The sequence below is a fragment of the Nerophis ophidion genome, linkage group LG14 (genome assembly GCF_033978795.1).
Source record: "Nerophis ophidion isolate RoL-2023_Sa linkage group LG14, RoL_Noph_v1.0, whole genome shotgun sequence".
NCBI lineage: Eukaryota > Metazoa > Chordata > Actinopteri > Syngnathiformes > Syngnathidae > Nerophis > Nerophis ophidion.
In genome coordinates this window covers 27,831,259-27,854,999 of record NC_084624.1, presented here as the reverse complement: position 1 = coordinate 27,854,999, position 23,741 = coordinate 27,831,259, and the positions used below count along the sequence as shown (strand labels likewise).

At 40.0% G+C, this 23,741-nt stretch overlaps 1 long non-coding RNA gene across 1 annotated transcript in view; it reads left to right on the top strand.

The window, feature by feature from the left end:
- The window catches only part of LOC133568401 (uncharacterized), a 50,128-nt gene extending 27,949 nt beyond the window's left edge, over positions 1 to 22,179 (top strand). Inside the window, exon 4 of the long non-coding RNA XR_009809597.1 lies at positions 21,838 to 22,179. This is a non-coding gene — a long non-coding RNA (uncharacterized LOC133568401). The remainder of the gene's footprint in view (positions 1 to 21,837) is intronic.
- Positions 22,180 to 23,741: the final 1,562 nt, after the last annotated feature.

Below are 23,741 nucleotides of genomic sequence, written 5' to 3'. Positions count from 1 at the left end.
GACTGTCGCGCATGTAGCGTCACACGCTCTCGCCGAGAGCTAACGTTAGCATGGCTAACGTTAGCTGAGGAAGGTTGAGTTGCTTTTAGCTGCAGGCATTACACAACAGGCATTTCTCACTCTTCCTCGTCTCTCATTCTCACAGAGACGGAAAACAAGCCCGCCTTCTTACATACGTAACATACTCTCGCGAGTCTAGCGTCATAGCTCTCGCCGATCAGAGAGAGAGAGATGGTGCGAAACTTATCACAAATGGAGGAAGAACAATAAATGCCCAACATAAGGAGCAGGGAATCCATCATCTGGCGGTGGTTTGGCTCCAAGTGGGAAGATATTCAGCAGACAACAGCAATATGCTGTTCAATGTATATACTCTGATGATTAACCTGTGTGATGACTGTATTATGCTGATAATATATATTTTTGTACCATGAATTGATTAACGTGGACCCCGACTTAAACAAGTTGAAAAACGTATTCTATGTTACCATTTAGTGGTCAATTGTACGGAATATGTACTGTACTGTGCAATCTACTAATACAAATATCAATTAATCAATGCAAAGTATGCAGCAGAAGGTTTACTACAAAAAGGTAGCAACACTATTAATTTGTTCTTTCATTTAAAAAGTCACCCGTGAGAGAATGAAGAGTATTTAATGAATACACTTTTGGTCAATTGACTTCGTTGTGATTTCCCTCTCTGCATGAAAGTTTAAACGTAGGATATGTGAATGCAGTATGAACAAGAATGTTTTAATGTAGACACATAGAATCATCATACTGCTGTGATTATATGCATCAAGTGTTCATTCAAGGCCAAGGCAAAATATCGTAATATATATCGTATATCGCAATGTGGCATAAAAATATCGCGATATTAATAAAAGCCAACATTGCCCAGCCCTTATATATATATATATATATATATATATATATATATATATGTATATGTATGTATGTATATGTATATGTATATATATAAGTATGTATGTATGTATGTATGTGTATATATATATATATGTATGTATATATGTAGATTTTGTACAGCATGAGCTTCAAGAGGTAGTCACCTGAAATGTTTTTTACTTTACAGGTGTGCTTGAAACTCATCGAGAGAATGCCAAGAGTGGGCAAAGCACTAATCAAAGCAAAGGGTCGCTATTTTGAAGAAACTAGAATATAAAACATGTTTTCAGTTATTTCAGCTTTTTTTGTTAAGTACATAACTCCACATGTGTTCATTCATAGTTTTGATGCCTTTAATGACAATCGACAATGTAAAAAGTCATGAAAATAAGGAAAATGCATTGAATGAAGAGGTGTGTCCAAACTTTCGGCCTGTACTGTGTGTGTGTGTGTGTGTGTGTGTGTGTGTGTGTGTGTGTGTGTGTGTGTGTGTGTATATATATATATATATATATATATATATACATACTGTAGTTACAATAAAATATTAAATGGCACCCGATTGGAAAAAAAATGGGCATCATTCATGTTTGATGATGTTTTAATACATCACCATTATATTAAATGAGCCACGAATATAAAGATGGAATAAATACTGTCTTAAATCCGAGCTGAACCGTGGCTCTTGCTGGAAACATTACTTGAACATGCGTAAAGGCCCTTCAGGGATTTTCTATTTTGTCCTAAATGCCCTTTGTGGCTTTCCCTCACTTCCACCCCCGGCAAGAAGAACATGAGCGATTCCGCTGGAAAAAAAAAACACCCGTGAAACCGACGGTGATCATCACTGTCTCTCAAACCATTGCCTCCCCCATTACCGGGCCGCACGGAGCTGCTCCAAAAGGGAGAAATTCATTGGAACAGGTGGAGCTGTGGACCATATCCCATTAGCGAGCCTGCCAAAGGCCGATTCCTGGAGGAGTAAATCCTGCTCTTCATGCACCATAGACACAAGCTACTGTATGGAGAGTCAAATATACAGGCTACAACCTGCCTCTCTGGCAAAAAAAACACACACACGGAGAACGATAAGGGTATAGCTCACATCTTTAATTACCTTTTTATACAAAAAAAAAAGGCACACACACAACTTCCCATTTCTGGGGAGAATCCAGCAGTTATTTAGCCAGCAAACATTGAGAGAAGAGTCGTTTGCAATGAAAGTCAGCGGCTAAAAAAGCACTGTAGGCTTGTGCGTATGTGTCGTGGCTGCATGTGAAGGGCGGACGCGTGTCGGGACTTTGACCGACTCGGATGGTCGCCCCCGGCTTTTGTGGCTCTTCCCACATGGCAACACATTATGGCAACGCTCTCGTTTCTAAACATAGAACAAGATGCAAAGTCAAAACAAATGCCAGTGATTACATCAACACTTGGCAAGAAAAAGCCACCAAACTTTTGTACTTTAATATGAGTTGAGTTTGTCTTAGGAATATGCATTTTTGTTGCGTTTTGCTTGATTGTAAAATATGTCGATCAAGAGGGCGGGGGTGACATTCATATGTTGTCAATATTCAGCATTTTATCGCTCATAGTTAAAGGCCTACTGAAATGACATTTTCTTATTTAAACGGGGATAGCAGGTCCATTCTATGTGTCATACTTGATCATTTCGCAATATTGCCATATTTTTGCTGAAAGGATTTCGTAGAGAACATCGACGATAAAGTTTGCAACTTTTGGTGCTGATAAAAAAAGCCTTGCCTTTACCGGAAGTCGCAGACGGCGACGTCACAAGGGTGAGGGCTCCTCACATCTTCACATTGTTTATATTGGGAGCCTCCAGCAGCAAGAGCTATTCGGACAGAGAAAACGACAATTTCCCCATTAATTTGAACGAGGATGAAAGATTTGTGGATGCTGATATTGATAGCGAAAGACTAGAAAAAATAAATAAATAAAGTAAAAAAAAAAAAGGCGATTGCATTGGGACGGATTCAGATGTTTTTAGACACATTTACTAGGATAATTCTGGGAAATCCCTTATCTTTCTATTGTGTTGCTAGTGTTTTAGTGAGATTAAATAGTACCTGATAGTCGGAGGGGTGTGTCCATGGGTTTCTTGAGGCCAGTGTCTGAGGGAAGTCGACGGCAGATACAAGGACGGCGCAAACTCCACAGATCTCCGGTAAGAGGCGACTTTTTACCACAATTTTCTCACTGAAACCTGCCGGTTGACAAGTGGTCGGGAACCATGTTCGCTTGACCGCTCTGATCCATAGTAAAGCTTCACCTGCAGGAATTTTAAACAAGGAATCACCGTGTGTTTGTGTGGCTAAAGGCTAAAGCTTCCCAAATCCATTTTTCTATTTTGAATTCTCCATTATTAATTGAACAAATTGCAAAAAATTCAGCAACACAGATGTCCAGAATACTGTTTAATTGTGCGATGAAAAGAGACGACTTTTAGCCGTAAATAGTGCTGCGCTAATATTTCCTGACAGTCCGTGACTTCACGCGCAAGCATCATCATTCCGCGACGTTTTCAACAAGAAACTCCGCGGGAACTAAAAAGGCCGTATTGGCATGTGTTGCGATGTTAATATTTCATCATTGATTTATAAACTATCAGACTGCGTGGTCGGTAGTAGTGGGTTGCAGTAGGCCTTTAATATTGTAAATCCCACATTCTTTATTTTCATGTACATTTTGGGTGTCTCAAAAGACATGCACCTGGGGATAGGTTGATGGGCAACACTAAATGGTCCTAGTGTGTAAATGCAGCTGCGATAGGCTCCAGGACCCCCCACGACCCCAAAAGGGATAAGCGGTAGAAAATGGATGGATGCATGAATACAACATGATACGTCACACATACAAACCCCGTTTCCATATGAGTTGGGAAATTGTGTTGGATGTAACTATAAATGGAATACAATGATTTGCAAATCATTTTCAACCCGTATTCAGTTAAATATGCTACAAAGACAATTTATTTGATGTTCATCCATCCATCCATCCATCCATCTATCCATCTTCTTCCGCTTATCCGAGGCCGGGTTGCGGGGGCAGCAGCCTAAGCAGGGAAGCGCAGACTTTCCTCTCCCCAGCCACTTCGTCCAGCTCTTCCCCGGGGATCCCGAGGCGTTCCCAGGCCAGCCGGGAGACATAGACCCAACGTGTCCTGGGTCTTCCCCGTGGCCTCCTACCGGTTGGACGTGCCCAAACACCTCCCTAGGGAGGTGTTTGGGTGGCATCCTGACCAGATGCCCGAACCACCTCATCTGGCTTCTCTCAATGTGGAGGAGCAGCGGCTGTAATCTAAGCTCCTCCTGGATGGCAGAGCTTCTCACGCTATCTCTAAGGGAGAGCCCCGCCACACGGCGGAGGAAACTCATTTCGGCCGCTTGTACCCCTGATCTTGTCCTTTCGGTCACGATCCACTCTTCCCTCACTCGTGAACAAGACTCCTATGTACTTGAACTCCTTCACTTGGGAGAGGGTCTCCTCCCCAACCCGGAGATGGTATTCCACATGTTCAAACTGATAAACATTTTTTTTTGTGTGCAAATAATCATTAACTATAGAATTTGATGCCAGCAACACGGGACAAAGAAGTCGGGAAAGGTGGCAACAAATACTGATAAAATTGAGGAATGCTCATCAAATACAACATACAACATGATGCATCACAATTTCCAGTTCCGCTATTCAACATGTTCGAAAAGGAGTAGGAAGAAGCAGAGTTTATTTAATCCTAACCCTTTTCTTTACATAGCAGTTTCTACAACTTTTGTTCACTTCCTGTTCTCAATTTATTCACAATAAACTCCCCAAGCACCTTGCATGGCAGCTCCCGCCATCAGTGTGGAATGTGTGTATGAATGGGTGAATGTGGAAATAGTGTCAAAGCGCTTTGAGTTCCTTAAAAAAAAAAGGTAGAAAAGCGCTATACAAGTACAACCCATTTACAAGTGATAATATTAGAAATAAATAATATTTAGTGAAGTAAGTTTTATTTCACATGGTGAGATAAGTAAGATTCTCTAGAAAATGGATGGATCAAATAAATTCAGAATGTTTATCATTGTTCTTCTTCTTTGTACTTTGTAAACTTTAAGTTTGAAGAGTTTCTTGAAGTGGATCATATTAGTACATTGTTTGATTTCTTTGCTTAATCCATTCCGTAATTTAATTCCACATACTGATATACTGACGGTCTTAAGTGTTGTATGTGCGTACAAATGTTTAAAATTATTTCTTTAAGATTATATTTCTCTTTTGTTGAGAAGAATTGTTGTACATTCTTGGGTAGCAGGTTATAGTTTGCTTTGTGCATAATTTTGGCTGTTTAAAAATTCACAATGTATTAGAATATCAGTATTTTCGATTCAATGAACAAAGGGTTTGTATGTTCTCTATATCCAACCTTATGTATTATTCTCACTGATCTTTTTTTTAACACGGTTAATGAATGAAGTGTACTTTTGTAGTTATTTCCCCATATTTCTGCACAATAACTCAGTGACAATCGTTGGTACTTCAACTTTAACTTAATATGGAGAATGTACAGAACAAAACTCTACTACCATCGCTCCACAGCCAACCCTGAACTTTTGGAAATTGATCATGACGTGGCCTATGGTACTGTACAGTGTCGCCAAGCCATTAATTAGGCTGAACTTGATGTCACAATGTGTCTCATTTAGGCGACACCGACTACTTTACAATGAGCTGGCCCAATTACTGTACTTTAACTCATCACATGGTTGAAAACATGGTTAATTAGGTAGTCTAGGAAAACTACAGTGCTGCACAGAATTTAACTGCTTAACTTTGAGAATAACATTGACGTTGTTGGGTTTTAAAGTGCAACTGCACTTATTTTGAAATTTTGCCTATCATTCAACATCATTATGAGAGACAGGAACACAGCTGATGATGTGGGTTCTTCCGAGGATGTTGTAGTCGTAGTCCTTTGATACATTTGTGATTTAGGGCTATATAAATAAACATTGATTGATGATGAAAAATGCTCAGAAGTAAATACAATAACACATTTATATGAAGTTTTTATCTTACTAAATGTATAATTTGCTAGTACCGTATTGTTGTAAATCAGATGATGATCTAAATTTGTGGTATTAAATGCCACATACAATTTTTCAAACAAAATGGCTCGTGCACAATAAATTTACTACCATTGGCTCTCATTTACAAAACCCAAAACCAGTGAAGTTGGCACGTTGTTTAATTCGTAAATAACAACAAAATACATTATTTGCCAATCCTTTTCAACTTATATTTAATTGAAAATACTGCCAAGACAAGATTTTTAATGTTTGTACTAAGAAACTTATTTTTTTGAAGGGGGGGGCCGTACCGCCGGTGCCGGGCGCGTGTCGCCGGCCGCGGGGAAGGCGGGCGAGGTGGGGTGTCTGTGCGGCGGGTGCGGTGGTGACCCTGGACGTGCGTTGGGCCCTTCTCGCGGATCACCTCAGCTACGGCTCCCGGTGGGGCCCTCTCGGGCCATGGGGCCCCGGACCCCGGCGAGGCGTCCCGCCGGGTGGCCTCGGCTGGCGCCTAGCAGCTGACTTAGAACTGGTGCGGACCAGGGGAATCCGACTGTTTAATTAAAACAAAGCATCGCGATGGCCCGCGACGGGTGTTGACTCGATGTGATTTCTGCCCAGTGCTCTGAATGTCAAAGTGAAGAAATTCATTGAAGCGCGGGTAAACGGCGGGAGTAACTATGACTCTCTTAAGGTAGCCAAATGCCTCGTCATCTAATTAGTGACGCGCATGAATGGATGAATGAGATTCGCACTGTCCCTACCCACTATCTAGCGAAACCACAGCCAAGGGAACGGGCTTGGCAGAATCAGCGGGGAAAGAAGACCCTGTTGAGCTTGACTCTAGTCTGCAACTGTGAAGAGACATGAGGGGTGTAGAATAAGTGGGAGGCCCCGTGTTGGGCTCCGGCCCCAGGGCGTCGCAAGTGAAATACCACTACCCTTAATGGGCAGTGAATTTAACGCACGTTACAAAGCTATCCAAGGAACCTGGGAAACCCTGTTACGAGCCCTGGCGGGTGCATGTTGGGCACAGCAATGGGCTCGCGTGTACGCGTGTTGGGAGGCGGACAGGTAATCCCGGCGTGAGCCCACTGCATGTGGGGCGACCCCTGTTACGAGTCCATAGTAGGCGCGGGCGCAACCATCCTAGTGGATCTGCGATACGCATACGGTGGATGTCGGACTGGTAAGCCTCGCTTGCGAAGTGCTCACAGCGAACATGGTGATGCCTATTACGGACCCGAACATGTGCGCGCACGACTGCCAATAGGCAGACCCGTGTTACGCGTGAGAGGGTGACGAGTAGGCAAAACCGGCGTGTGCCCACTGCAGAGGCAGGGCCTGGTTACGAGCCTTTAGTATGAGCGGGCGCGACTGCAATCAGCAGACCCGCGTTACACATACGGTGGGAGGCGGACCGGGGAACTCTCCTGCGACGCGCACACAGCAACCTAGGGGATTCCTGTCACGGGACCCTGACGAGTGTGAGCCTGGCTACTGACAAGTGGACTCAGGTTACGCCTGTTGGGAGTGACGGACAGGTGAAACCCTAGCTATAAGTCTTAACTACTGCCTGGCTTATAAAAAAGGGGAAGCCACACAGAGGGAGGGCTTGACCATGTCCTTAACCTCTGTGAAAATAATCTTTATTATTTTTAAGCAATTCACACTACAAATTGGTAGTGGCATAACCTGGAGGGTCTCCAGCAACAGTGAAATGTGGTGGGTTTACTTTCTCGCTTCGGTGCCGGCTCACTCATGAGAGCCGGACCTTAAGGGAACACAACTTAGGAGCGTCGGTGCCGGCTCATTCCCGGGAGCCGGGCCATGAAAGATCATTATGCAATTCTCCAAGGTTGAACCTGTGTTCGTCTGCTGAACCTGAAGCATGGACTTGAATCCCCCTCTCCAAAGTGGTTAACCGATCTCCGTCGCAGGCTGGAGCTTAGGACCCACTCGGAGTGGGGCCGGGAATATTGTCAAACAAACATTGGACCCGGTTCATTACAGGGGGGAGTAAGAGGACTTGCCAGGGGGTAATGAGAGTTTAATGACAGCAACACATTGCAAAAAAAGTTGAACCTTTTGATGATATCACGGACCGTAGATGGTGAAATCCCTAAATTCCTTGCAATAGCTCTTTTAAACTGTTGGACAATTTAATCACGCATTTGTTCACAAAGTGGTGACCCTCGCCCAATCCTTGTTGGTGAATGACTGAGCATTTCATGGAAGCTGATTTTATACCCAATCGTGGCACCCACCTGTTCCCAATTAGCCTGTTCACCTGTGGGATGTTCCAAATAAGTGTTTGATGAGCATTCTTCAACTTTCTCAAGTCTTTTTTGCCACTGGTGTCAGCTTTTTTGAAACATGTTGCAGGAATCAAATTCCAAATGAGCTAATATTTGCACAAAATAACAGTTTCGAACGTTATGTATTTTGTATTTGCAGTCTATTCAATTGAATATAAGTTTAAAAGGATTTGCAAGTCATTGTATTCTGTTTTTATTTACCATTTACACAACGTGCCAACTTCACTGGTTTTGAGTTTTGTAAATCATTTTGGTTTTGTCCTTAAAGCTTTCTGAATGAGAACAGCCTTAGAAGTATTTATCTTCAAATATAAAGCAGCACATTTTATAAATGTGACATGCTTCCAGTATTTTCTTGTTTTTAAAACACAATACATCCCCAAAGATGTTAGAATAAAGTAAAAAGGCTAACCCATCCATCCATCCATCCATTGTCTACCGCTTCTGCCATTCAGGGCTGCGGGGGGTCGCTGGAGCCTATCTCAGCTGCATTCAGGCGGAAGGCGGCTTACACCCTGGAAAAGTTGCCACCTCATCACAGGGCTAACACAAGACAGACAACATTCACACTCACATTCACACACTAGGGTCAATTTAGTGTTGCCAATCATTCTATCCCCAGGTGCATGTCTTTGGAAGTGGGAGGAAGCCGGAGTACCCGGAGGGAACCCACGCATTCACGGGGAGAACATGCAAACTCCACACAGAAAGATCCCGAGCCTGGGATTGAACCCAGGACAACTCAGGACCTTCGTATTGTGAGGCACATGCACTAACCCCTCTTCCACCGTGCTGCCAAGGCTAACACGTGTCAAACATATTTATTTTCCATGAGTCAAGTCAAGTCAGTGTCGTCATAGACGCCTACGGGTTCTAACCAATGGCTTGGCTTGGGGGCGGGGCCTCCTGGTTTTGAATTTTGCCGGAAAAGAGAGCGTGACACGGAGATTGAGCCAGTTGTACGAGAACGTTGCATTTTGTCAAATAAAGACAAACTAGGAATCCGTCTGAGCCGCCATGACTTGGGATGTTACAAAATTGACAGATGGCACAGCAGGGAGACAGTCCGGGTTGTTGACGTTACCAAATAATAACCTTATTATTTGGCGGGAAGCCGTGACTTTTGTTTTGTTTTAAAGAATTATTTACTAACAGCTGAACCGGTTGTAACCGGCCTAGCCGAACCAGCCAATTCTCGAACCAGGTATCCAGTCGCATCACTTTATCGTTATCAACCCTAGAACATGTGTAGCGTGTTCAACCATTCCTTTCTCGCTATGCCTCCAGTGATAATGCTACTTGGAATAACCTTAGTTTATTTTCTTCCGTGGTGGTAAGGATTAGTATCTTAGAAGTGGCTTCAAACTGTGCATAGACAACTCGTTTGTGTCAGCTCGCCTATGTCCTGGTGAGACATGCACCCTCGTGGATTTTTTGGTTGCATGAATTCACGTACAGACTTTTTGTGTGGAATGCAGCTGCAGTAACAAGCAGTAAAAAAAAAAGGTAAATATCGGCCCCCCTGTCAACATCGCATGGCGTAGCTTTTCAACCAAAGTTAACATTAGTGTCTTGTTGTTTTTACAGTGAATATGTCACGGGCTGGCATGGCTGCGGTAGTTGTGACTTGAAGACAAAGCAAGGCCAGCAACACTCGTGTCCTTCTAATAATTTTAATACAAACACTGCAGGCGCTACCAAAAACAGACCGGTTTCGAGAATGTCTTCATCCGTGTGCAATTTTCAACGGGGAGTGCTGCACTTAAATAGTCACAGCTGTGGTCAATCAATTGACATAATGAATAAAAAACAACTTCAAAAATGAAAGTGCACAAATAATAGACAAAATGGAAAATTGTCCAAAATAAATCAAAGGCTCAATACAGTATCGTAACAAAATAAAGCAATAAAATAAATAAATAAAGCAATTAAAAAAAACAATTAAACATGGTTTTAACTTTTAAAAAAAATGTTTGTTGCTTTATTTTCTTATAAAGTGTCCTTTAATTATAAACACAGGATGTGCAGTGAAGCAAACAGCAACACATGTCATGAACAAAACATTTCACCAAGGAAAAAATCATTGAGCCCTGACTGGAGGGCAAGGCAGGCATAAATAGCAGCCTTATTGGCAACTAAAACCAGGTGTGCCAAGCTGCCAATCAGGGACAGGTGAGGGAACATGCAGGAAGTGGAACCAAAATAATAGTGCTGACAGGAAATAAACACAAACTCAGGAAGCATCACAAGCTCTGAATGTGACAGATCGTCACATATTCTCTTATTTTAACACTTGTACAACAATTAAGAATGTGAAAAAGTGAGACAATGTCACATTTTAAAACATTGGAAAAATTCCATTCACACTTACAGTAAGGGTTTATGGTTGACAAAGCTTGACCCTGGAACAAATATTTCTTTCGTATTTTTCGGACCATAAGGCGGCGCACCATATTATAGGGCGCATTAATTAGTCATTATTATTTTCTTATAAATGTAAAACACTTCTTTGTGGTCTACATAACATGTGATGGTGGTTCTGTGGTCAAAATGTTGCATAGATTATGTTTTACAGATCATCTTCAAGTCACTTTCTGACAGTCTCTTCAGGATGCGCCATTTTGTGGGCAGTCTTATTTTATGTCGCTCACCTTCGGCAGTGTCTTCTCCCCGCCATCTTTGTTGTAGCGGTGTAACGTGCAAGGACGGGAATGGAAGAATTGTCAAAAGATGGAGCTAACTGTTTTAATGACATTCAGACTTTACTTCAATCAATAAAGTCAAAGTTAAAGTTAAAATACTACTGATAACGGAGCAGCATCTCCTCATCCAAAAACAACACCGGAAATGTGTCCTGTGAAAAATCTTCCGACCGGAACTCTCTAATAACTAAAGTTCCTTGGGTGAATAATGTAAACTCACTACACAGGTATGTTTTAGCGCTTTCATGGCGAGTTTACTGACAGATATAAATAAGAACTTTTCACTAGTTTATATAGAAATGGCAACAGCGGAGGATTAATGTCTCATAACAAGAAGATAGAGAAAAAGAAGAAGCTTACCAACAACGGCACGGACTGCAAAGGTGGACGTGCACAATTTTTCAGGATTTATGCAGATCCCAAGTACAGATCTGGTAACACAAGGTAAGAATGGTTGGTTTTTGCATGAGATTTTGAAACAAAACACCAGATAATATGTCTTACCTTATACACACACCATAATAATACTTGTATGTTTAATGTGCCGACAATTCATCAAGCGGTGCGGTTGAATTTGGCTGCAATCTGATTTTTATGTGCCGTGTGTAATGTTTTATATTTTCAACGGATCATATCAAATTTTGGTCTTGTCAACATGAGTCATACTACCATCGTATTGCAGTCTACACGTATCTCTTATGTGTAACCGCCACATCTGCTGGTCACACTTATAATTTCAGCATGTACCAAATAAAATTGCTTTGAGGTCGGTAAGCAAAACCAGAATTATTCCGTACATTAGGTGCACTGGGTTATAAGGCGCACTGTCGAGTTTTGAGGGAAAAAAAAGGATTTTAAGCCCTATAGTCCGGACATTACGGTAACTGTCTTAATTTTTACAAAAGTTAGTTTTACCACGTTGCATATTTCACCTTAAAATACTGTATAAGAGATAAATAAAATGTACACAATGTACTGAGAGACTGAAAGCTTGCCGGGGAAGTAATGGAAGGAATGCCGTAAAAAGTTAAATATGTGACCTTCGCACACAATTGATGGAGTGAAGGACAGTAGTGAAGTCTCTTCGTCTATAATGGCTCTCCGCAATCCATGCAAACCCTAAAGAGCATTTTTCGCCATTGTCCCATTAAATGTGATTTCAGTTATGCTCATAAAGTCCAGTTTGTGTTTGTCCGCCAACCACATTGCAATTATGGTATTGTAACTGCACATTCGTTAATGTCACGCGCTTACACTCTTAGAAGCAGTGGTGGGTGACACTGGACATATGGTGGAATTTGACCATACTAATAATAGTAATACACAAAATAATAATATAGAAAAGATAATCCATCACATTTTTCTTTAACTTTTGTTTGAATACTCCCTCTGAGTGTGCAGTTCACAGACAAATCAATATGTGCATCATGCTGCTCTTTGCTCGTCACGCATGCCAAAGGCAACGATCGAGCTCTGCATGTTTACATTTCACTAATCTGCTCTCATCTGCAACAACTACATGATGATATCAATAATAATAATAGTAATGCACGTACTGCATTATTTCAGTCACCTCTCCTGGTTCTTGTTTTTCTTATGCGTCCTGCACCATTAGCATACATAACCAGCTTGTTTGAGCGTGAAGTCTTGTTTATTTAAGTGGACATGAAACGCACTTAAACAATCTCATTCACAGATGAAAGTATTTAGCGTGGCAGCATATACACGCCACACTTTCAACCCACGTGGCCACATGTGAAGTGACTGCAAGGCTTTTTGACAGAAAAAGGACATGCGATGACAGCATGATTGTGGAGAGACTAAAATGTTACTTGTGTAACTGATTTGATATTTTATGCTCATATTTGAAGTTGTCTATTGGGCTGCTTGATTACAATATTTACTGATTTAGAACAAAAATATTTATGCTCCGATTGTGACATTATTTATCAAGGCGTAATCATCATCAACCATTTTTGCTCAGTAGCTTGGTATTCGCATTAGGAAAAATGTGAATTACAAGCTGTCCAACTCAGTGGCCTAGTGGGTAGAGTGTCCGCCCTGAGATCGGTAGGTCGTAAGTTTAAATCCCGGCTGAGTCATACCAAAGACTATAAAAATGGGACCCATCACCTCTCTGCTTGGCACTCAGCAGTAAGGGTTGGAATTGGGGGTTAAATCACCAAAAATGATTCCCCGGCGCGGCACCGCTGCTGCCCACTGCTCCCCTCACCTCCCAGGGGGTGATCAAGGGTGATAATGATCTTTAAGGTGTGTGTTTTATCGTCTTTGTCCTTTTCTCCCGCGCGCTGGGAAATGCACATTTTCAAAGTGTAGCGGATGGAGAAGTCAGGGAGAGGATACACGCCTGATTGTAAATTTTGCATATAAAGCCCCTAATAATGCTGAGAACACTTCATTAGGTACACTTGCTCTGCAGCATAACAACCAATCCATCATATTGCCTTTTATCATGTGCAAAACCCAGACCAGTGAAGTTGTCATGTTGTGTAAATGGTAAATAAAAACAGAATACAATAATTTGCAAATCCTTTTCAACTTATATTCAATTGAATGGACTGCAAAGACAAGATATTTAATGTTCGAACTAAGAAACTTTATTTATTTTTGCAAATAATGATTAACTTAGAATTTATTGGCAGCAACACATTGCAAAAAAGTTTGCAGGTGCATTTTTACCACTGTGTTGCTTGGCCTTTCCTTTTAACAACGCTTGGTAAACATTTGGGAACTGTGGAGACACATTTTTGAAGCTTCTCAGGTGGAACTATTTCCCATTTTTGCTTGATGTACAGCTTAAGTTGTTCAACAGTCCGGGGTCGCCTTCGTGGTATTTTACACTTCATAATGCGCCACACATTTTCAATGGGAAACCCGTCTGGACTACAGGCAGGCCAGACTAGTACCCGCACTCTTTTACTATGAAGCCATGCTGTTGTAACACATGGCTTGGCATTGTCTTGCTGAAATAAGCAGGGACGACAACATATGTTGCTCCAAAACCTGTCCGTACCTTTCAGCATTAATGATGCCTTCACAGATGTGTAAGTTACACATGCCTTAGACACTAATACACGCCCATACCATCACAGATGCTGGCTTTTGAACTTTGCGCCTATAACAGTCCGGATGTTTTTTTTTTCCTCTTGGTTCTGGAGGTCACGAGGTCCACAGTTTACAAAAACAATTTGAAATGTGGGCTCGTCAGACCACAGAACACTATTCCACTTTGCATCAGTCCATCTTAGATGAGCTCAGGCCCACCAAAGCCGGCAGCGTTTCTTGGTTTTGGTGATAAGCGGATTGGGCTTTGCATAGTAAAGTTTTAACTTGCACTTATAGATGTAGCAACAAACTGTAATTACTGACAGTGGTTTTCAGAACTGTTCCTGAGCCCATGTGGTGATTTCCTTTACACACTGATGTCGGTTTTTGATGCGGTACCACCTGAGCGATCGAAGGTCCGTAATATCATCGCTTATGTGCAGTGATTTCTCCAGATTCTCTTAAACTTTTGATGATATTACGCACCGTAGAAGGTGAAATCTCTAAATTGCTTGCAATAGCTCGTTGAGAAGTGTCATTCATAAACTGTTGGACAATTTTCCTATGTATTTGTTCACAAAGTGGAGACCCTCGCCCCATCCTTGTTGGTGAATGACTGAGCATTTCATGGAAGCTGCTTTAATACCTAATCATGGCACCCACTGTACCCAGTGAGCCTGTTTACCTGTGGATTTTCCAGATAAGTTTTTGAATGAGCATTCATCAACTTTCCTCAATCTTTTTTTGCCACTTGTGCCAGGCATCAAATTCCAAATGAGCTACTTTTTACAAAAAATAACAAAAGTTTACCAGTTTGACATTAAGTATATTGTCTTTGCAGTATATTCAATTGAAATATGTTGAAAAGGCATTTCAAATCATTGTATTCTGTTTTTATTTAGAATTTACACAACGTGCCAACTTCACTGGTTTTGGGTTTTGTAGTTTGGAGTAAAATATGCTAGCGAGCACACAAGTCGGAGTCTCTTCACTCATCGCACTGACGGACAGTACACTATCCAGAAAGTAGTCACTTTTTCCATGTTTTTGTTATGTTGCAGCTTTATTCCAAAATGGAATAAATCCATTGTTATCCTCAAAATTCCACACAATACCCAATAATGACAATGTGAATTTTTTTTTTTTTTTTACTATGAAATCACTCTACTTCAAAATGGTATATAAAATAGACGTATTACGTAAAGGTTATTTGTTGCATGCAGATTGTAGACAGGCACATCAAACAAACTACTTAAAGTTGTTGTCACTCAATGCAATTTTCCCCTCTGCAGGTGACATATGCAAAACAACATGACATTAGAGAGGCAGGCAACAACAATGCCTTTAAAATTCCAACCTTTTCCACGCATTGAATATTCTTCTAAATGCTGAGGACGTCAGTCAAAATGATTGATGTGCTGCGTGCCCGACGTGTAAGATGGACTGGCAGTGCTTATTGGCGATGACAGGGGACGTTCCTTTTAATTCTACCGAGTGCTTCGTCAAGAAGCTGTAAGGAATTTATAACAGATTCATTTCCCCCCACTATTTTTTTTTTTTTTTTAATGTCGTGGCCTGTCAATATGGGGAGTAATTCATATGGTACTGTTCAGGAAATCAGGTTGTCAACACATAACACAGAAGACTTATTCATAACTAAGATTGATGATTGTGTCATTTGGCAAAGTGGCAATACGCCTTCACTCAGCATAATAGTCATAGTAATATTCATAAACAGACAAACGTGAGTCTTACTGGGTTTTTTTATATGATAAGACAATGCGTTCAGCGGGACCAAATTGATGTTGTCAATTCTCAAATTGAACGGGAATTATTGGACAGACTAAAACAGGTGAGTAAAAATAAAAACCTTTAAGACCCCAAACTTACCAAAATTATATTACTTGCTTCTTTACATTATTTTTATGTGATACTACAAATTTGGATATCGATCCAATACCAAGTACTGTATTTTCTGGATTGTAAGGCGCACATTCGATGGACGGGTCTAATAAGGTCTATTAAAGGCGCATTAATGGGGCCATATTATTATTATTTATTTTTTTCCCTTGTGGTCTACATATTATTTGATGGTGGTTCTTTGGTCAAGATGTTGCATAGATTGTTTTACAGACCATCTTCAAGTTGCTTCAGGATGCGCCGTTTTGTGGGCGGTCTTATTTACGTGGCTCACCTTCCACAGTGTCTTTTCCCCGTCATCTTTGTTGTATCAGTGTAGCGTGCAAGGACGTGAGTGGAAGAAATGTCAAAAGATGGAGCTAACTGTTTTAATGACATTCAGACTTTACTTAAATCAATAACAGAGCAGCATCTTCTCATCTGGAAACAACAACGCTGTAAATGTGTCCCGTGAAAAAACGTCCAACCGGAACTCTCTAATAACTAAAGTTCCTTGGGTGAATTATGTAAACTCAATACACCGGTATGTTTCAGTGCTTTCATTGTGAGTTTACTGATGGATATACTGTAAGTAAGAACTTTACATTACTTTATGTAACAAATGGCAACAGCGGAGGAAGAATGTCCTATAACAGGAAGATGGAGAAAAAGAAAATGCTTATCAACTACGGTGTCCGCACGGACTACAGACGCGGATGTGCAAGTTTTCAGGACTTATGCACATCCCAAATACAGATCAGCAGGTAGAAGAAAGTAAAAAAAATTGCTTTTGTATAATATTGCGAAACAAAACGCCAGATAATATGTCTTACCTTATACACACACCATAATAATACTCGGATGTTAAAGCACAGTACAATCCATCAAGCGGTGCGGCTTCATAGCTTACCAAAGTCATACTAAAACATTTAAATAGATTTTTGAGAGCCGTGTGTAATATTCTATATTTTCAATGGAACATATAAAATGTTGGTGTTGTTTACTTGAGACCCAGCATATCTCTTATGCTTGACTGCTATCTAATGGTCACACTTATCATTACACCATGTACTGAATAAAATAGCTTTGGGGTGGGTAAGCTCAAACAAACGTATTCCTTACATTAGGCGTGCCGGGTTATAAGGCACATGGTTGATTTTGAGGAGAAAAAAAATGATTTTAAGTGCGCCCTATAGTTCGGAAAATACGGTATTAACAATTGAATGATCTTATTTCCTTTTATTACATACTATATAATAAAGTCAATAAAGCAAAATGACTATGCAAAAGCAAAAACAACTCTTGGCTCTTATGTCCAATACCAGTATTTTGGTAGCAGTACCAAAATGTATTTCAATACTTTTTATACTTTTCAAAATAAAAGCGGCCTACAAAAAAAATCATCATTGGATTTATTTTAACAGAACATCTACATTAAACATACATTTCTAATAGCAATCAAAGAACAATTTGGGCTTTAGATAATAGGTCAACATAGAATAGAATTGGCATACTAGACAACTTAGTAGTAAGTAAACAAACAAAGGCTCCTAATTTAGCTGCAGTAACATATTGTGTCATTTCCCATTCTATTGTATTGTCAAAATTATAAAGGACAAGCTGTATAAATTGATTATTAATCCACTCTTACTGTTAATATCTGCTTATTTTCTGTTTCAACATGTTCTATCTACACTTCTGTTAAAATGTAATGATCACTTCTTTTTCTGTTGTTTGATACTTTACATACGTTTTGGCTGTTACTACAAATTTGGGTATCAATCCAATACCAAGTAGTTACAGGATCCTATATTGTGAAGTATATTCATACAGCGTTTTTTGAATAGTAGACTTTTAAATTGCACATACAGATGTAGCGAAAAACTGTAGTTACTGACAGTGGTTTTTTGAAGTGTTCTTGAGCCCTTGTGGTGATATCCTTTACACACTGATGTCGCTCTTTGATGCAGTACCCTCTGAGGGATCAAAAGTCCGTAATATCATTGCTTACATGCAGTGATTTCTCCAGATTCTCTGAACCATTTGATGATATTATGGATTGTAGATGGTCCATCCATCCATTTTCTACCGCTTATACCCTTTTGGGGTCGCGGGGGGCCCTGGCGCCTATCTCAGCTACAATTCTTAAATTCCTTGCAATACCCAGTTGAGAAATGTATTCTTAAACTGTTGGCCAATTTGATCACGCATTCGTTCACAAAGTGGTGACCCTCGCCCCATCCTTGTTTGTGAATGACTAAACATTTTATGGAAGCTGCTTTAATACCCAATTTGCATGTTCACCTGTGGGATGTTCCAAATAAGTGTTTGACAAGCATCCCTCAACATTTTCATTTTTTTTGCCACTTGTGCCAGCTTTTTTGAAACATGCTGCAGGCATCAAATTCCAAATGAGTTAATATTTGCAAAAAAAAATACGCTTTCCAGTTCGACTATTAAATATCTTGTCTTTGCAGTGCATTGAATTGAATATAGGTTTGCTAATCATTGTATTCTGTTTTATGTATGATTTACTTAACGTGCCAACTTCACTGGTTTTGGGTTTTGTATTCAGTAAGAAAGAGTTAATTTGATGCCATGGAGGCGAGGATTAGAGTATAGCCACTGGCTCGCTAGTTACATGTCACCAACATGCATGACGATAGTATTTAAAGTTGATTGAGTTATTGTATGTGGTCTATTTCGCACAAGCCTAGTGTATACATGGAAATAAATGGGTTTCGGTTAACATCTGGTTTATTCATTGTGACCAGCCTGCAGCCAGTTTTATAACATTCAAGGAAATAAAACCCTGGCGGTCATCTTCAATGTGGCTGACATTAAGAAGAAAAGACCAGCTCCTATGTGGTGTCTGTTTCTTTTTGTCAGGACGCGAAAAAAAAAACCCAGGCGCCCTCCTCCCCCCGACTCACCCAAAGTGATCTCGCCTGAACGCTGACATCAAAACAAACAGACAGACAGGAAATAAGCTGTGGCACCGCATCAACAAACAGCTGTCAAGCGTCCCCGCGTTACATGACGGACTGGGCCACAGCAGAGTGTAAGTGGGAGGGGACACCGCTCTTGTTTTGAAAGGTGCAGGACGGACAGCTGTTCGATGCCAAATCAGATCAGGAGGCCTGGCAATAAATATTGTCGGGCCATAGAATTTGATGATCAATCCGGTAAAAATCAAATAGTCTACCTTTGTTATGTTTACACACCCCATAAATACATCTCATCGGACACTCCCCTTTACCGAGGTTCTGTAAACGTATCGCAGCTCCTAACAGTGGATTGTTCTCCGAGGGAAGTTAGCATTACTATTAGCATACTGGTTTGGGTCAAAATGTCCACTTTCGAGGTGATGTTTTTTTTACTTAAAATAAAATATAGTGATAGTAGTAAAGGTAAGGGCTTCACAGTTAGTGCGTCTGCCTCACAATACAAAGGTCCTGGGTAATCTGGGGTAAAATCCCGGGCTCGGGATCTTTCTGTGGGGAGTTTGCGTGTCCTCCCCATGAATGCGTGGGTTCCCTCCGGGTACTCCGGCTTCCTCCCTCTTCCAAAGACATGCACCTAGGGAAAGGTTGATTGGCAACACTAAATTGGCCCTAGTGTGTGAATGTGAGTGTGAATGTTGTCTATCTGTATTGGCCCTGTGATAAGGTGGCGACTTGTCCAGGGTGTACTCCGCCTTCCGCCCAATTGTAGCTGAGATAGGTACCGGCGCCCCCCGCGACCCCAAAGGGAATAAGCGGTAGAAGATGGATGGATGGATGGATATATATATATATATATATATATATATATATATATATATATATATATATATATATATATATATATACATATATATATATACACACACACAGTGGGGCAAGAAAGTATTTAGTCAGCCACCGATTGTGCAAGTTCTCCCACTTAAAATGATGACAGAGGTCTGTAATTTTCATCGTAGGTACACTTCAACTGTGAGAGACAGAATGAGAAAAAAAAAATCCAGGAATTCACATTGTTGGAATTTTAAAGAATTTATTTGTAAATTATGGTGGAAAATAAGTATTTGGTCAACCATTCAAAGCTCTCACTGATGGAAGGAGGTTTTGGCTCAAAATCTCAGGATACATGGCCCCATTCATTCTTTCCTTAACACGGATCCATCGTCCTGTCCCCTTTGCAGAAAAAACAGCCCCAAAGCATGATGTTTCCACCCCAATGCTTCACAGTAGGTATGGTGTTCTTGGGATGCAACTCAGTATTCTTCTTCCTCCAAAAACGACGAGTTCAGTTTATACCAAAATGGATACATGGATGATACAGCAGAGGATTGGGAGAATGTCATGTGGTCAGATGAAACCAAAATATAACTTTGTGGTATAAACTCTACTCGTCGTGTTTGGAGGGAGAAGAATACTGAGTTACATCCCAAGAACACCACACCTACTGTGAAGCATGGGGGTGGAAACATCATGCTTTGGGGCTGTTTTTCTGCTAAGGGGACAGGACGATTGATCCGTGTTAAGGAAAGAATGAATGGGGCCATGTATCGTGAGATTTTGAGACAAAACCTCCTTGTGTCATTAAATAATTGTATAATTATTTAATGATTCAATAATCCGTCAAAACTGTCAAACTACCTGTCACACTCAGCCATCAAAGTCAGGGGGCGGATTCCGACCCCTGATTGGTTACCGGTGTTCTGACAAATTGTGCTGCTTTGTTTAATACAGTTTTCCAATGCAACGGAACTATCATCATTGCAAATATTTTCTATGAAACAAAAATCAATTAGCTCTACAATTTACTGTGTTCTTTCGAAAACAAAAGGATAAAAAATAAGGATTTCTAAACAGTACGATCTCCGGTATAACGCATCGACGATTACAATTCTAATTGATTATTAGAAAAATGTTTTGTTTTGTTTCTGATTCGTCCCTTCATATTTCACAGCATTTTTTCAAATGTAAAAAAACTACAACAATATAAACTGTTGTGTCGCAGAGTGGACATCCTGAGTTTTGTCCAATGAAATAGAAGATCTGTCTTCCCAAAATGGTGTTGCCTTACTCACCATTATGTTGTACGTTAATAATTCAATTACTTTTTTGGTAAAGTAACGAGTAACTATAATAAATTACGTTTTATTAGTAATTTCCAAAACACTGCTATGTATGCCTAGTTTTTGTGCTGTTGTGTGCTTAGCTGTTGTGTAGCCTTTAGCCTACCATTTTACGTTTTATAAATTCATTAAACTGCAAAGACCAACCTTGCGTGCTTATTGGAAGACATGTTTTTGTTAACTGGCTGTCCATCTTTGCACACAAGTAAACACTCTGTAGGACTGCTTGTATCAGAACACACTTACAATATATCAGAGATTGTGCATGATGCAAAATAATATAATCCGATATACTGTATACTTGTTTTGTTTTTTCTGATATCGAACAGATATCCGATATCAATATCGGATCAGGATATCCCTATTCCTAATAATGTAACTGCCAAAAATCTCCAATACAAAAATAAACACAAGTAGAAACTTGTCCTAAACAAAACATGAGAAAAGTTACATTCTATGAGAAATAAAAATATTTTGATGCAAAAATAATGTAACAGACTTCAAATATGCATGTTGTCCATTATTATACATGTTGTGTATATAGTTTGTTATTAAGACACTGATTATTTACACTACAATTAATAAAATATGTTGTGTAGTTTGACACAACTGTTCCTTTTTGGCTTTTCTTGGATGGAAGCTGGACACTAATAGTCAAAGACCTTTTCATTCACTTTTACACCTGTGGATAATTAAGAGTCTTCCAATCAGGCTAACGTGCCTCATGCTTGCTTATTTGTTTGTTGAAGGAAGCCAGAGGACTCAGAAAAACCCCCAGCAAGCTTGACGAGAACATGTCAAGTACAAACAAAGAGGTTCAACTAGAGACTTAAACCTGGATCCGCTGACTATCTGCCAGATAAGAGACCACTACCATTATACGGTAGGACAGATAACATATTTTGTCCTTTTGTTAGGTCTACACCAGGTGTCGGCAACCCAAAACAATGAAAGAGCCATATTAGAACAAAAAACTAATCTGTCTGGAGTCGCAACAAATGAAAAGCCATATATAAGTCTTATAATGAAGGCAACACATGATGTAAGTGTCTATATTAGCTATAATACCTTACTATCAAAAGGACTATGTCGCAGGCTGAAGTAAATTTTTTTTACAGAAATGTTGAAATGTTATATTTATTCTACACATTTTTATAACATTAGAAACCTTTAGTAAATCAGAGGCTACCCAGAAGATGAGATAACTCCTGGAAATTACTGGCTTTCAATGGCCAAAAGTATAGATGTGTGTGTCCAAGTTAAAGGAAATGTCAGGCTGTCTTCTTTTAATAGATGTATTGCAATCTTTGGCAAGCTGGGTAATGTTTGCTGTGGTCTGGAACAACATGGCACACAAACAACTATCTGAAATGCAGCCAATATTACATACAGATAATGTGTCATGAGACATGCAAAACTAAATTAAATACACGGAGGACATAAGTAAAGGAAATTAAATGAGCTCAAATATACCTACAAACGAGGCATAATGGTGCAACATTTACATTCAACTAGCCTAAATAGCATGTTAGCATTGATTAACTAACACAAGGCAATAACACCAACACGGGTCACCTTTGTGCGTTCACGCACAGTATAAAACGTTGGGTGGACAAAATAAGACAAGAGTGGAAGATTTTAGATGTAAACAAACTATTGCGTCACAGTCCACACTATGGTGAGTTCAAGAACTGCCGAATTTAGTGGGGCAAACTAGGGCTGGGCGATATTGCCTTTTTATAGTATCGCGATATGGCCTAAAAATATCGCGATACTATAAAAAGGCAATATCGCCCATATACATATACAATATATATATATACAATATATATTATGATATTTTGCCTTGGCCTTGAGTGAACACTTGATACATATAATCACAGCAGTATGATGATTCTATGTGTATACATTAAAACATTCTTCTTCATACTGCATTCATATTTGCTACTTTTACACTTTCATGCAGAAAGGGAAATCACAACTACAAACCCCATTTCCATATGAGTTGGGAAATTGTGTTAGATGTAAATATAAACGAATACAATGATTTGCAAATAATTTTCAACCCATATTTAGTTGAATATGCTACAAAGACAACATATTTGATGTTCAAACTGATAAACATTTTTTTTTTTTTTGCAAAAAATCCTTAGCTTTAGAATTTGATGCCAGCAACACGTGACAAAGAAGTTGGGAAAGGTGGCAATAAATACTGATAAAGTTGAGGGATGCTCATCATTCACTTATGTGGAACATCCCACAGGTGTGCAGACTAATTGGGAACAGGTGGCTGCCATGATTGGGTATAAAAACAGCTTCCATGAAATGCTAAGTAATTCACAAACAAGGATTTGGAAGCAAATTGTCCAACAGTTTTAGAACTTTTCTCAATGTGCTATTGCACGGAATTTAGGGATTTTACCATCTACGGTCCGTAAAATCATCAAAAAGTTAAGAGAATCTGGAAAAATCACTGCACGTAAGCGATGATTTTACAGACTTTTGATCCCTCAGGCGGTACTGCATCAAAAACCGACATCCGTGTGTAAAGGATATCACCACATGGGCTCAGGAACACTTCATAAAACCACTGTCAGTAACTACATTTGGTCGCTGTAAGTGCAAGTTTAAACTCTACTTTGCAAAGCCAAAC